Below are 13986 nucleotides of genomic sequence, written 5' to 3'. Positions count from 1 at the left end.
GGTAGTGGTGTGCCTGTGGTTGAAGCCAATATTTGATCTTGATTGGTCTCAGTGTGCCCCCAACAAAAAACTGGTAATAAAATTGTGCAGGGGACAGCATATATATTTTGCCACCTGGTGTAAATGGTGAATCATATTCTTTGTTGGGGATGCTGTACAATTCTAGAATTACTGTATGTTTTGGATTCTCGAATATGCCGGTTATTTCTTTTTCTGCTGTAAGCAATCTGCTTGTTACAGATTCTAGATGCTCATTGATGGTCCTAACAACATCATCATGGCCTGGCTTGATTTTTATGTCCACAACAAGTTTCTTGTATTGTTGCACAATTTCTTGTAGCTGGGTGGCAAAAACAGACAAAGCATTTGCTTGATTGGATTCCATGGTCCCTAACTGTTGCTTGATATTAGCTACAATTTGTTGCAAATTTTCAATAACTGCCAATTTTGAATTTTGAGCAGTAAGATCATGGACCTGTCTTCTGATATCCTCAAACAGGGCATGCAGTTCATTAATATGTTGATTAGTTGGTAGAGTGGCCACTGTCTGAGTAAGTTGTTTGATCTCTGTCTGGATATTCTTGATATCTTCTGATTTCAATATGCGATTCACTGCCCTCTTAATATTTTTAAGTTCCTGTGATGTAGGGAGATTTGTTACAGTATTTTGCAAAGATTCAAGTGCCAATTTCACATTGTTTAATTCAGAAGGATCAGCCACATTTTGCATAGCATTTTGGAGCAGGGCTATATCTGCCTGAGTGGGTGTTGATTGTTGTAAAATTTCAAGCTTTGTTTGGATATCATCAATCAAGTGATGAAAATGAGATAGCTCAGATTCAGTGTTGAGGTTTTCAAGTTTTGTGATCTGTTGCTGGACACTAACAAGGGTATCTACAATACCGGGCAGGCGGGATTCTTGTATATTTGTCAAATCACTTTGCACTGCTGCTATTGTACCCTCAAGATAGGTTATGGTACTTTGAATTTTTCCAAAACCTTCATATGTTTCAAGTTGCAGCTTGATGTTGGCAACACTCCGAGTTATTGCACTCAAAGCATCACAAGATGGCAAGTTGTTCATAAAATTTTCAAGTGTCTCAATTTTTTCTTTAACCTCGGCTATGGCATTGTTCAGAGGGTCCAGATTAGGTATCTGGAGTGACTGAATCTGTTCTTTTAGAGTGGAAATCACTAGATCAAAATCTTCTTGTGATTTTATGATTTTGACAATTGTTTGGAGCTGTGTCTGGACATTATTTATCTGCTCTTCTAATTGTTGTTTCAATTGCTCAGAGTTGGTGGCCTGGGTCTTAAATTTGGCTTGAAGAGCTGCTACAGCTTCTTCTAAACTTTGAAAATTATCCAATGTGGCCAAATCAGTATATTTCTGAAGCAATAATTTAAGTTCTGAGTCAATTTTAAGAAGAGGGTCCATGCATTGTGATTGCAAATTTGTAATTTCTAATTGAAGACTGTCATTCAGTGTGGTTTGTAAAGCTTGTAAATCACTTCTCAATTTCTTGACTGTGACATCAAGCATCAGAATCTCATCACTGTGATCTTCATGCCTTGTATGGCCAAATATATCATTAGGCATTTTTGTTTTAGTGGTTATTTATTATTGAATATCTAATTCTTAATTCTATAAAAAGGGTATAAGCTTGTCATATAATCCCGGGACCTCAATATATAAGCAGTCACCAGCAGAAACAGTATAAACAGTGCCAGAAATCATGTTTGAGTGCTTAATTCTATAAATATTTTTCCCTATTGAAATCTTGACATCACCCTCAGGGGTTGTAATAAATTGTAATTGACCACCTACAGGTAATTGGTAATAATTTAAATTATTGTTAAATATGTACAATATTTTACCCGTTTCATCATCAACATCTGTAAGTATGCTGTTCAGATGAATAATTAACAAAGCACTTAGTTTAGATATCATATCAGAAGAGGGTTGTGGTTTTGGCAGCTCCATAATAGCCTGTTTTTTTAACCCAAATAAGTTCATAGGCATGTTTATTTATTTCAAATCATGCTCTGTAATTGGGCATTGATTGCCATTTTTCAAATCACAATGCCCCCATGGTAGAGTATTTATGCCACATGATAAAATGCATCTCTTGTCATCATGTGGGTCCAGAGCCAATTTTCTTACAATATTGCTAGTCAATAAGTGATCCACACTCTGAATTCTTTTTTCTGATGTTCTGATTGTGCTACATGATTTGAGGCAATTTTTGTAATCTTCAAGTTCAAGCTCTTTGTCTACAGTCACTCTGCCAATGCCCTTGGCCTTTTTGGCAACAGCGCCACTACATGTTTCAAAACTGTACATCTTGGCTCTCAACCCAGCAAATGCCACAATAACATCACCAAGTGTCTCATCTTTTAACTTGCCAGGCACCTTTTTGTTGTGAGGTTGAATCCTTGTATGTTCACTGGTATCAAAATATTCAAGCATTTGCAGGCTGTGACATATCTTTATAAACATCTTCTGTTTGAATATCAAGAACAAAACTATCTGTGTCCATGTACATCAATTTTACACAATCACCATAAAAAGGTTTCTACACATTATAATACAATTTTAACATGTGTAATTTGGCCAATTCCAATATGACAGCCCCTATATAAATAGGCTTATCAAACTTAATCTTTGTTTTTTTCATGTTAAAAAGTGCCATATTCTCATCATAAATTCTTCTGTAATTGAAGTTGGGCTTTGCAATCAATTTTTTGCTCCGGCTGGGGTCAGTAATTATTTTAACATCAATATGTTTTCTGACATTTTCAATTGTTTTGCCATACACTGAATTGACCATCAATTTAAACAAGGTCTTATCAAATTGGCTCATTGCAGATGTTCGAAGCTCTGTGTTTGTATCAATATATGGTTTCAACCATCTTCAGTGCCTGAACCTCAAAACATTACCAAATTTGGTCACTTGAACACCATGATGCATCAGGAACTGGAGGTTTTTGTAATTAATGACATAGCCCTGTTTTGGCTCCAGTGTCATCATGAGCTTCTTCTGTTTAGAGCCAGGTGAGCACTCAACCTCGGGAATTGGGGGCAGATCAGAAAATGTGTTGTGTAAGTTATCTGGAATTGTCAGATCAACCTCTAAGAACAGGCCATAGTTACTGTCATCAAAATCCTTAAGATCTTCAATATTGAAATTTTCAACCCACTCAAGACCTGCATATGGCAATTTATCCATCATAGCATAACCATAGAGGCTGTTGGCATCTACATACAGTATATAATTTGATGGCAGTGCTGGATCATAATCGGGAATATATTTGTTATTTGCTCTGGCATATCTCTGAGAACATTGCACCATGCCTCCTCTTATACATTGCTCCATAAACAAGTACATATCTTGATCTTGGATCAGATCCAACTGCATTTTAATGTTTAAAAACATTGCAGACCATGCTAGGCCCGGAACACTGTAAAAATACATTGGATCCAGCTTATAATTTTGCATGGAAGATTTTCTGAATGCCTGCAGTATATCAGCTAAGAGGGTCACATCAAGTTTCAAATATGCCTTGTGATAATCACCAAATGTCTGGCATTTTAAATTGTTCCACATCAACTGGGCATGGTGATAATCTTCATCAGTGATTCCAGATCCTCTGATTTTGCTGTAAAACTCTTGTTGTGGTGGCAGAGAACACTCATCAAATTTAGAAAAATCTGTAACATAATCATATGGACATACACCCTTCCGCCTAATTAATTTCAGCTCCTGATTTGGATACAAAGCACATGTGATTTTGAATTGATCATCAGATAATTGAGTGGCCAGTGTAGCCAGGCTAGCCGATAAAATTCTGTAAGAATCAAGAAATCTTAAGTGAATAGGAACACCATTAACTTGAATTATTTTGCTAATGGCAATATATTTCTCATCATTTTCAGCTAAAATATTTAAATTCTGCTTGTCAAACCCCTCGTACCTGATCAAATGATGGAAATCATAATTGGATGCTCCATGGCAAAATATGGGGACAAATTTTGGTCTCTGGATCTTAATATTACAGCTATTACACAGGGCCATTAAGAATTTACCATCTGTATGAGAATGGTGATGTACCTTGATACATCACATACCGGGCATTTTTCTGCATTGTTGAAATCTTCAATCTGATCCTCTGTTAAAGGCAACATGTGTTTTGATTTTAATAAGACATTAGATGCTATGTCATGGCACTCATTTTCTATTCAATCTGCAATTCTTTGATGGCATCTGCTCCCATGTATAAATCTTCTTTACTAAGAACCCCATCCTGTACAACCACATAATAAAAACTAGAAGGTTCATGTAGCTGGTATGGTGTAATTGACAATTCATCAGGATCTGGGCTACAGAATGCAAGAGGTTTGAGGTTTGATTCAAAATCACAGACTATATATGCTGGGTGTTCCAACAAGGCTTCAAACTTTTTGAATTTTGCATTTTCACTTGGCATTGGCATCACCATATGAACAGGTTTATGGTTGCCACAGTATTTCAGATGCTCAATTAACTTGTTTTTAGCAATTTCTGCATTTTTTTCACGAACCCCATTTATTATTTTTCTACCATCAAATACACTTAAACATCTTCTACACAACTTGAATATTGTATTGGATTTGTCTAGTTGTGTTCTGACTAAAGCTTCAAGATTATGTATCAGAGTGTAATGATATGTGCCATCCTTTTCAATTAAGAGCAGATCAATCGGAACAGCAGATTCATCATCAAGTGTACTGATTCTGAGAGGATCTATCAAGCAATTGCCACGGCCAGTAGAACAAGTAAATACATTAATAGATAATTGTTTGCCATTGATATGCCTGGCCTTTTTTCAAATTTATCAATATTCTGAACAGACATTGGATATTCTAAACCCTCCATTGCCTCATCGAAATTGTGTTCATGCTGTTTATAATAACTTATTCTCTCAGGATTCCTTAAAACTGGAAACAAAGCAGCTAAAATACACCACAAAAAAGCATTTCTGGTCGGTATTTTCTATATTAACCACGGCTTTTTTGTTTTAAATATTGGCAGGTAATGGCAAATATGTAGATCCTTGTAATGGGCTGAATTCAGAAATATTAACATAGAGCTTGTGTGGAGATCCGCATAGGCTCCATCCAGACTCTTTTGCAGAAAATTCAGAGTGTTTAATATTCAATTGTTCTATCAAACTGCTTATTATTTTGTCTGAATTTACATTTGAATATACCGGTACAGTTTCTGTTATGTGGGGCTGTGTAAATTTTGTGCCATTTGGCTTCTTATATTGTGTAAACAATTTGAGGGACAGCTTATAAGAGCCATTTTGTGCATTTAGAATTGCCTGCACATCTGGATTTATACTCTTCAAAAAATTCTTAATGTCACATCTTGGCTCTGATACAAACCGGTGATCCCTTAATTGGCCGTTAAAACTGCTATGGATGGGTTCATAGCGTGGCTGCTTTGCTGGTCCAGCATTAAGAGGTGTTTCATGCTTCCTTTTCAGAGCAGATGTAGATGGTTGTGGGGGCAATGTTGATGACTGTGCAGAACAAGTACCTTTATGTTTATATGTGAAATATTCCATGCTATATTTTCTATGGCATTTAGGGCAAATTTTTGTGGGAGTTCTGCATTTGTCTGGATTACAATTCCTTTGATGCTTAGCCCAATTGGGGCTAGATATATTCTTTTTGCATTGATTACAATATTTTTGATTTGGCATTTTTGTTGTTGTTTATTATGTACAATTTCTTGGGATTCAAATCAAAATTCTATGCTTAATAAAAAAATATCAGTTGGGTTCAGTAGTGTGTTTTGTATATTTTGTGTGTGTGTGTATGTGTGTATGTGTGTTAATATTTTTGGCTTTGGTATTTATATAAAATTTCTTGGGGTCCAAATCAAAACTTTATACTTAATAAACCTATGACAGGTTGTCAAAAAATCTGTATATTAAATCAAATAGATTTGTAATTCAATTTATACAAATCTGCAATATTTTTGTGTTTAAAAAATATGAGCAGCACTGCAACAACACACCCTCACTCTTTAACAACTCTCACAATACTGGCTGATATGCAATGCAAAATCTCTTTATATACCCTAAGCACGGACCGCATTGAAAACATCTGAAACAATAAGCCAATCAGAATATAACATATCATCACATTATGTCATAACCAACCAATCAGAAAACAACACATGTCTAATGCATAATATTGGGTAATAATTTGTTGCAAAACATGATGCAATACTAATAAACCAGAAATAGGCCACAAGTGGACCGGAAGTAAATATGTGTGGGTGGGTGTGGGTGTGTGTGGGTGTGTATGTGGGTGGGTGTGGTTGGGTGTAGGTGTGTATGTGTGTGGGTGTGTATGTGGGTGGGTGTGGGTGGGTGTAGGTGTGTATGTGGGTGGGTGTGGGTGGGTGTGGGTGTGTATGTGGGTGGGTGTGGGTGTGTATGTGGGTGGGTGTGGTCAAGGTCAAGGTCAAGGTCAAGGTCAAAACAATCGAAAAAATAATCGAAAAAATAATTGAAAAAATAATCGAAAAATAATCGAAAAAATAATCGAAAAAATAATCGAAAAAATAGTCAAGGTCAAGGTCATCTCAAGGTCAAGGTCAGTGTGTGTGTGTGTGGGTGGGTGTGTGTGTATATGGGTGTGTGTGTGTTAATACGTTTGGCGTAGTTTTAGGTGTGGGCAAAAAAAAATATCAAGAGGGGCATATTTTTGACAGGTTTATGGACAACAATCTCACAGAAGTGCCTTTTATAAGTGTAGGCAAATCAATCTGAGGGGGGTCATACTTTCTCAGGAAATTCCCGAGGGCATTTTTACAAAAATCTTGGATTAGACGGGGTTCCACACTTGAGCAAAAAGCTCATATAGGCATGTTGAGCTTGTTTTAAGTGTAGGCAAATCTGCCTGAGGGGGGTTCATACTTTCTCGAGTTTATAATAGGGCCAATTACACTACTAAGATGGTCTCGCACCATGGCCGTGTGGTATAAAGTTTGACACCCACTGACGCTCTCTTCGAAATGTACAAAGTATAGACTTGTTGTATTGACTTGACGGAAGTGGCATCATCTTGTGCAACTCGAAAGTGTCAAGTTCACGGAGTGTCAAGACCACAGCGCAGAGCACACCAAGCTGCAGGCTTGGTCACGTGACAAGTGAACTTGTCGTTCATTTGTTTGAAATCGCGGAGGTTGAAATCTAGTAAGCTGTTTGTTGCAGTTCTTCTAATGTGTGGACATGTAGGTATTAAGAACAATTGCAAATGCTATGTGATTTCTGTGATAACAAGTGTTTAAAACATGGCATGCCAACGTGTCCTCTTTTATATCTACTGATCGTATTTGGCGCTGCAGCCGAAGTGCTGGTAGTGTAAAAGAAAATTTAGCACCTGAAAGACCATAAACAGGTTTTTCGTACGTTGTTTGAAGAGTGTTTAAACCACGGACTATGTAATTAAATGTAATTAATAATATTTTGTTCACATTTGACATGAGATTTGTAAAACTGGTTCAATATTCAGTTTTAACATTTTAATTTTTGTCAAAGTTATTGCACTTTTTAGCTCAATTACTACCAGCTGGGTTCAAATATAAAAAAACAGAGATCTTAATATTTCCAATGTTTATGCTCTCCTACACGAGAAATACAGAAACAAGCGTTTAGCACATTAATGTACATCTTTTTTCCCGTTTCTCGCTCATTTTAGGTATTTCTCCATTTTCCCCTTCCTGTTAGTTTTTTTTTTGCTTTAGAATTCCCTGTTCCTGAAAAAAAAAAAACCTCCTTGAAATTTCCTTTGCAGGCAACAACCATTCATTCATACCCCACAACGCTGAACGCTGGAGAACCCTCCACTTGCCGGACCTGGGTGTCACTGGCGCGTATTCACGGTTAGCCAGTGAAGCCAACCCAAGCATAATAGTGCTAAATCTCGCACAAGTTTAAAAAGGCGTTTGGAAGTTGGGGATATAAATAAAACAAGAGGACCGCTGTTCGTGGTAGTTGAATTTTCTCAAACTTTTCACGTATAACGTCAAACGCATCCCGTTGGTTGAACCATTCGAATTTATATTTATGTTTTGTTACAAGTTGTTAATATTAATAATACGTAGATCGCAGAACAATTTAGTAGAATGTAGCATAATTACGGTGTTTAAACGACACCACGGATGTCCAGAAGAGCCAAGGGGAAGAAGCCCTTCCTGGAAAATGAATGTCAACCATAAAATAATATATTTCACACATATAATTGCATTTCAGTCACATCAAATTATGTTAATTATTGTAAGAGCGTTGCAGAAAAATGTTGAATTTGTATCTTTTGAGGAGGCAACTTTATTATGGGGGAAATAATTACCACACCTGGAAAAATTACTCTGCTTAATCCTCCCTCGTGGAAAGAAATACTGTAGACATCCATGAACAACACTTTTTCAAAACATCAGGTTTGCAACGCTGCTGTAAGCTTCTGACCGTAGGTTTAAACACGTAGGGGGTTGGCAGCTCTTCTCCCTATATTCCTTGCTCTTCTCCATCCAGATACGGTAGGCACTGCTCGTTCGCGGTCAGAAATTTGTAAGGCAAAATCCAGAAGGCTTACAGCTTTGCACAAGCAGAACGCGGGAGATTCCATGTGCCACCTGGCGCTGAAGTGTTGCAATCTAACAAACAGGATCTCGAACATTGGTGTCGACCCGATTTGAACTTTGAAGTTATTTACGAATTGTGGCTTGCGACTATGTCTCATGTCAGCTGTTCATGTTGAGTCTTCTCACTCTTGCACTCTAAATTGAAGATATTTCGCCACATAGGACCATAAAGGAAATGGCAGCTTAATTTTCCACAGTAGAACCGAGAGATATCAAAATAGCCACGTAATGCCGAACGCCATTGCCCATTGTGTATCAGATAAAACAAAGAAGACAGTGCATGCTACCACATAAGGACTTTCCTGCTCTCATCGAGAGGAAAGTTACGACACATTTCTCGGGCAGGAAGAAAATATATTTCATTCAATATTTTCTATCTGGGAAATTTTAATGCCCAGAATATTAATCTTATGGCTGGAATGAAAATGACGCGAAAGGAAAAAGATGAAGATCAGTATTTTTCCAGCATTGCGTACAGGTTCATTGAGTTGAAATTTCAATCTGCAAAGACATTTTTTTTAACTCTCAAATGCTTCCAGAACCATGCACGAAGAGTGAGAAACTTTCAACAACAAATGGAGGATTTTATGGCAATAGCATATCAGAAATAGAGAGGTAAACATTATAATCATCTACACATATATCATATATCAACTTGCAATATACGTTGAATTGTCTCCAGAGGAAATTGAAGAAAAGAAACGTGACCACTAATTACATTTGGGGAATGATGACAGTGGCCAAAATTAAATTGCGAATTCAACCACTTTGGAAAAGGAAAATCCACAAGAGTATCATGTAATAGTAATAGATATTCAGCACGCATTTTTCACCCCAAAGTCTACCGCTACTCCTGCATTTTACAAAAGAAAACTTTTAACCTAAATCTAAATCTGTGGATTCACTGCCGTAGAACTCTCTTGAGAAAATATTAACGTTCGTAAGTTAATTTATATATCATGCATGATTCTATTGTGTATCATGATATATGATACACAAAAAGCATCGAGAAAATTCACGGTGCCTTTAATGCTCTTCCCTATCACGTACTTAACTCATCGCAAAAGTTTCAGTTGGATATAGTCGCAAGCCACATTCGTGTTTTTCTCCAAGTCATTAGGTTAAATCTGTAGGAAGACATAGCCATTCAGGTTTACTGATTCAATACATGATTAACAACATATTACGGCGTATATTCATCTCAATCGCACGTCCATTAACTACGATGCTGATTTATTAGTGAACGCTAAACATTCAATCTGCTGTAACTTAAAACTCTACGTGTGGCTTAGGACTATCCTCCACTGACTCTTTCATATATACATGTTTTGTCATGCAGTAAATATATGTATTGAATGGTACTTATTTGTTTTACTATGAGTATATTTATTACTTTATCATATCAAACCACTGTTGTTACACTACTCTCAAAAATACTTAAAGGTAGCATGATAAGATAAATCTATCAACATTATCTGTACATAAAAAAATAAAATATAATGATGGGTCCCAGGGGTCTAGGATTGCCTTTCTTAAGTGTAATTTCTTTTCGGTGCGTCGGATAAGGCTAGTCACGTGACCTTCGTACATTTCCTGCTCTATTGTTTTTTCCATGGAGGTCAAACTAGTGTCGAGACTGACAGAATCAGCCGGTCATCGAGAAACGTAAGGTGTGTTGTCTAGTACTTTCCGAAACGTAGTGTACCTATTCGACTGCAAGAACGTAGAATGAACTTCCTTCTTTCATAACGTCCTTCACCAATCATTACAACTTCAAATACAAACTCAAAGATCTATTTTAAATTAACAATATTTCTGTGCAAGTACTCACAAATAGTAACTATTATCATGTTGTCACTTTTGAATTTACTTGATAAGAAGATAACGTCTTTTCTCCCCTGGCACCACATATTGCTAAAGGTCTTTTCCACTCTTTCGGCGGCCGTTCCTCGTTCTGGCAAGGGAAGTGGGGAGCGGGGATTACGCCGCAGAGCAAAGAGACAACAGCGGTGACACGACGCGGCAGGAAGAAGTACTACGTGAAGCTCGTTTTACTGGCTGCTGCGTTTCTTATCGTGTTGGATTGGTCGCTTTCCCGCTCCCCACTTTCCTCCCAGCATTAGGATCAGCCGCCGTAATAGTAGAAAAGACCTGTAACTTTTGACTATATTTTATTCTGACTCGTATAAAACATACATATTTTACATATTTATATTATCTTAATTTGTACTAAAATAACCAAAATAACACCATAGACAATCGTGTGTATCTCTTGCATATTTTCCCTGCGCGTGTTGTGTGTGTTTGTGTGTAAGCGAGTTTATGTTCTCAATTGTGTGTTTTCACCTTTTCGTTTATTCCCATTAGTAGTGTAAATTGGTTGTTTCTACGTCGTACTTTGTAGGTATCGTCTTTTATCCTCTCTTTTTATCAATTGAATATCAGTTTTTGACATATTTTGAAAATTTTTTGTCGATGTTTTAGCGTTTAGCGATGTTTCAGTACAATTTTCAATTTTCCTCTTTTTTTCCCACCTCGTACTTGTAGGTATATCACGATCTTACGTGATATAACTTAACCTATTCATCTTTTTTATTACGTGCTAAACTACACGAGAGCCTCTCCGTGCTTTGACCTACTTTAGAGTAGACCCAAAAGGAGAGTTCAGCAACCGAAAGTGAGGCTCGGTGAGGCTCGCCATAATGGTTTTCTCTTGTAAGGCATAAGCCTCATTTTCTCGCAGTGTTGCCAACACCTTACTCGAAAAAAATCACCAAGGTTTTTTTCTTGGTCTAACCTAACCTAAAGCAAGGAGGTGGCGAGCCCTTTTTTTAATTTTTTTTATGGATTTAACCTCAGTGGTAGCATATTTTGACGATTTTTTTGTTGATTTTATAGCGTTTGACGACTTTTCAGTGCAAATTTCACCGCATCTAATTTTTTTTCCACTCGTACTTCGTACGAATGCCACGATCTTACGTGATATATAGGGCCTCCCCCAAGGCGCAGTGGTAGCGTCATTGCCTTGTAACCGAGGGGTCCCGGGTTCGATACCCGGTGGAGGCACAAGTGGTTCGGATCCCACTTTAAACTGTAGGTCCAGTACCGATTAGCCTTACTGTGCATAAAGTGGACTTAAAACAGCAACTCAAGCAAGCAAGATCTTACGTGATATAACTTAACCTATCTTACGATTTTTTTTACGATCTTCAGTGACTTATCATGTTTTTTATTTACGCACCGAACTAACTTACATTAAACTCCGCGTTTGTTTTCATATTTCAGTATTTTAAAGTTTTCTCATATTTTATATAACCTAAAAAATGTGTTGATTTTTTTTTAGTATGTGGCAATTTTTTTTTACGAATTTTTTTTAAAACTGTTCAGTGACCCTCTCGTTTTTCACGTCATGGATGAAGGACTTCTCGGCGACCAGGATGACGCTGCACAAGGTGTCCTCGGGCAGCGCGTCGTGGAACTCGCAGACGACCTTGATGTTGGTTCGATCGTTGACCACCACCTGCTTCCGCTTCGTCGTGTTGATGACGAACATGGGTCTTTGTGCTTTGAATTCGCTAGGCATGTAGTACATGTCGACGTTTCCCTCGGTCAAGCGCTTGTAAGCAGAGTACGCTTCGTAAAGTTTGAGGTAATCATCTTTGGTCATGTCGAGGTTGTAATTCTCGCGCGGGAAGACTTCGTTCCTCCCATTCTTCAGATAAACGTTCTTGATCTTGCAGTCGTCGAATTTACGGGAATCTTTTTCCTGATTCTTGTCCCTCCCGGTCTGAAAGAGCACTACGACGAAATCTGGCATGTCGAACTGTATGTTGTTGAACTGCGTCGTCACGTCGAATTCCATGTGACTTCCTGACGCTAATTTTTGCACGCACTGGTAACCGTGAAAGTGAATCGGCACCTGTGGACTTTTCAAGATCTCCGCTTTGTACTTGAGGGCGTAGTTCGTTTCGTATTCCACGATCGGCATTCTCAATTCCATGCTCCGGATGACGCATTTGGCTGCTTCGGGTAAAGTGTTGGGCAGCGGCGTGATACCGTCCGCGTTCAAGTTGCTGTATCGCATCAGTGCGTCGTTGTCGTTGGCCGCTCTTCGAAATGTGATTCTCAGTCCTCCCTTCCACATGATCTCCTTGTAGTCCGAGAAGAATCCCGGAAGCAGACGCATGGGAAAGAGCACCGTGTGACTTCTCGTCGATATTTTGGTTCCCCCTTCGAAACCTCCCGCCTGATAGTATGCTGCGTCCGTTTTGGATAATTTCAATGTTCCCACTGCCGTCGACGTGATGCCTGGATAATCGATTCTGTCGATGACGGTGTTGTGTTTCCTCACCTCCACCTGCGAGAACAGGTGAGGCACGAAGTTGTCCACGCGTTTCAAATTTGCTGCTGCGGGAAACGCTTCTCCGCTTTCTTTCTTCACCACGTCGAATTGCAGGTAAAGGTCCGCTCTGTGAGGATGAACGAACCCATGGCCTACGTCCACGTCATATTCGATCTCCCGGTTCGCTTCGTTCAAATTTGTGAACGTGCGACGGTTGGGAGGGAAAGATTGCAATTCGTAAGTTTCGATGCTCCATTTTCTTTCCACTATGTGTTATTTATTATACGTTGATCTCCAGGACGGCCGTCGTCGTTGCACCTGCAAAATCCACCACGTCTCCTTTCTCGTTCGTCACCACCAACTCTATGTTGTCTATGCGGTTGCGACATACTGGAAAATAGATCGTCGAAGAGGGTGTGTAGATGATCGGTTCCATGAATTCGGAACTGGTTTTGAACGTGGCTATGATTCCCGTCTGCTTGTGACTTCCTAATAATCCGTCCGAAGATTTTGTGATCATGCCTTCCGCCACGTTGCAGTGTACGTTCAGAGTCTCTATGGCCAAGAATTTAGGAATGTTGGTTGCTACGTGCTTGATGCCAGCTTCGAGTTTTGGGTGGTTGTTCTCGAAACCTAAAAGTTCTCCCATGGTGCCCAGGTCCACGGTCTCCGTCGCGGATAGGATTTCGACTCTGTGCGTGACCGAATTTTGAGAAAGGTACGTGCCTTTGGGTAATTGAGCTTGCAAAGTAGAAAGATTGTATTAACCTGGCGTGACGACGATATGTTCACTTACGACGCTAATTTTGTTGTTGTGCTGCGTGACGTTAGGAATGAGGTACATGCTGTAGAATGCACGCAGAGCTATGGATTTAGGATAGACGATGTCGTCGTGCAGCGTGAGTTTCAAGATCGAAGATTCGCTCGTGAGATGGAACACGCCCT

This window comes from Lepisma saccharinum, chromosome 23, assembly GCF_977018435.1.
Source record: "Lepisma saccharinum chromosome 23, izLepSacc3.1, whole genome shotgun sequence".
Taxonomy (NCBI): Eukaryota; Metazoa; Arthropoda; class Insecta; order Zygentoma; family Lepismatidae; genus Lepisma; species Lepisma saccharinum.
This window is presented reverse-complemented; position numbering follows the sequence as displayed.